This window comes from Lotus japonicus, chromosome 5 (assembly GCF_012489685.1).
Source record: "Lotus japonicus ecotype B-129 chromosome 5, LjGifu_v1.2".
Classification (NCBI taxonomy): Eukaryota; Viridiplantae; Streptophyta; class Magnoliopsida; order Fabales; family Fabaceae; genus Lotus; species Lotus japonicus.
Window position 1 is genome coordinate 37,267,949 of NC_080045.1, and position 2,859 is coordinate 37,270,807.

General features: G+C 44.0%; 1 non-coding gene across 1 annotated transcript; it reads left to right on the forward strand.

Moving 5' to 3' along the window:
- The first annotated feature begins 1,875 nt into the window (after window positions 1-1,875).
- On the forward strand, window positions 1,876-1,982 carry LOC130721647 (small nucleolar RNA R71). The gene has a single exon (XR_009013569.1). It is a non-coding gene; the product is annotated as a small nucleolar RNA R71 (small nucleolar RNA).
- Window positions 1,983-2,859: the final 877 nt, after the last annotated feature.

A 2,859-nucleotide genomic window follows, 5' to 3' on the forward strand; every position in this document is an offset into this window, starting at 1 on the left:
CAGAACCTCTGAAGTAAATGCTCCCATGAGGCAATGTCCTTCTGTTCATCAAACCAAGCCCTAGCCTCCCTTGTCAAAGAATGAGGGAAGAGTTTAATCTTCACTTCATCACTTGAAACACCCTCAATCTAAGCAAGGGAGCTAGCTTGGGTAAACTTGACCATGTGAGCATGCAAGTTTTCGTACTTAGACCCCCCATACTTGTTTCCATTAACAAGCTTGATGAGAGCCGGATGGAACTCATCAATTTGGGCATTAGCTTTGGGGGTCTCTTCCGAAACCTTCGACTTGCTTCTAATCACATCACAAACGAAATCATTATCATGGTTAGTCTTAATCATAGGATTAAAAACAGAAAACCGTACCTTTTCCTTACCAACTCGGAGAATGAGGTGACCCTTGTCAACATCAATCTTAGCTCTACCAGTAGCTAAGAAAGGTCGACCAAGAATGAGAGGAATCTTCTCATCCTCCTCCATATCAAGCACCACAAAATCCACGGGGAACACATACTTGTCCACCCTCACCATCACATCCTCCACAATCCCATATGGAGTCTTGAGGGAACGATCCGCCATTTGCAAGGAAAGCATGGTTGGAGTAACCTCTCCTAGGTTCAGCCTCTCAAACATGGTGAGCGGCATCAAATTGATGCTTGCTCCTAGATCACACAAGGCTTCCACATCCGCTATGCCTTCAATTTCCACCGGAATAGTGAAACTTCCGGGGTCTCTTCTTTTCTTTGGCATTTTCCGCTGCAAAATGGCACTACATTCCTCCGTCATCAACACCGTCTCATCTACTCCCTTCAACCTTCTTCTCTTATGCAAAATATCCTTCATAAACTTAGCATATATAGGCATTTGTTCCAAAGCATCGGCAAAAGAAATACTAATGTGGAGCTTTTTGAAAATATCAACAAATTTTGAAAACTTTTTATCTAAGCTCTTCTTAGCCAATGCTTTAGGGAACAGAACCTTGCTAGTTTCAGGGGTAAGTTCAACTTCCTCTCTCACCTTAATAGGCACAACTACTTCTCCTTCCACTATCTCATCTCTCTTTTCTCCCTATGTTTTTTTCTTCAATTCATTCATCACTCTCCCACTTCTAGTGGACACAACAGAGGCATTTTCTTGCTTAGAATTAGGGATAGTGTCGGAAGGAAACTTACCTTGAGGTCTCTCAGCTGTTTGCTTGGCCAGCTAGCCAAATTGATTCTCAAGATTCTTGATAACCGCATCTTGATTCTTGTAATTATTCTCCGTTCGGTTGATGAAAGTCTCCACCAACTCTTCTAAGCTTTTCTTGGAACCACCACTTTCACCTTCTCCTCGCTCTTGAGGTTGTCTTGAGCTTTGGCCTTGGAAACCTTGGCTAGGAAATTTCCTTTGGAAGCCACTTCCTTGCCCATTATTACCTTGCCTCCAAGAGAAATTAGGGTGATTCCTCCATCCTGGATTGTAAGTATTTGAAAATGGGTCATTCCGAGCTTGACCCATGGCCTTCACTTGCTCCTCCGGTCTAGTCTCTATGCATTATTCGCTGTCATGTGGCCCTCCACAAGTCACACACTCCAATTTGGCAACTCGACCACCAATCTTGGTAGTCTTCATTTGATTTTGAATCTCATTCATTTGCTTGGAGAGTTGCTTGTTGGAGGCTATGAGCTGATCATAAGCCTCAACCTCTAGGACCCCTCTTCGGGCTTGGCGTTGATTACTTGAGTTCATGGCCCTTATAGCCATTTTTACAATCAACTCGTACCCCACTTGTGGAAGTAAGGCATCGAACTCACCGTTTGAAGCCGCATCCAAGCCAAACTTCGAAGAATATTGGAGACCATCATAGAACTTTGCTACTTGTTCCGCTTGGGTGAGGTTATGTTGAGGACACCTCCTCAAGAGCTTTTTGAACCTTTCCCAAGCTTCGTAGAGATTTTCATCGGTGGATTGAGCAAAAGTCATGATGTCATTCTTGAGCTTTCTCAAGAGGGCTCTTGGAACAAACCTTGTGGTGAATTTCTCAGCCAAGTCCTCCCAAGATGTAATGCTACCTTGGGGCTGTGAATTCAACCACTCTTCAGCAGTATCCCTCAATGAAAAAGGGAACAAACTCAAGCGGATGGTGTCCGCTGAAACATTCTGAACTCTGTAGGTGTTGCAATTGTGGATGAACCGCTCCATGTGTGCATGAGGATCTTCAAGAGCACCTCCACCGTACTGATTTTGGCTCACCAAATTGATGAGTGTCGGCCTCAGCTCAAAATTTCCCGTGCCATCGGGGGAAACTATGCTGCCCGGATAATCGTAGCTCATGGCAGCCGAGGTGAGGTCTCTAAGAGAACGATTGGCATTCTCCGCTTCTTGCTCTTGAAGTCTTTGAGCAATAGCCTCATTCAATCTTTCTTCAATGTGGGCTTGCAATTCCTCCTCCGTCATATGGGCATCCATGGCGGCTATCTCAGTAGCTCTTTACTGAGCTCGACGACGATGGAGGGTACGTTCAGGCTCCGGATCAAACTCCAATGAATCCGTGCCAAGCCTACTGTGCATAAACTGAAATACACAACCAAAGAAAGGTTAGTAATACCTGTTCAATGCAATGAAAAACTACAAACTTGTAACTTAAACTGAAAACCACAAACAGTCCCCGGCAACGGCGCCAAAAACTTGTTGGGTCAATCTGCAAGTGCACAGATATCTCCGGGATTTAATATCGAATCCAGAGGGACCGTGAGTGAGAATTGTGGTTTAAGCTCAAAGCTTGTGAGTTTGAAAGCAAATAAAATTTAGATTTTGGTGTTTCGTTTTTTGTAACAAGAGTTTGCAAAATAAGCAGTAGTAAAAAGATGAAAAACAT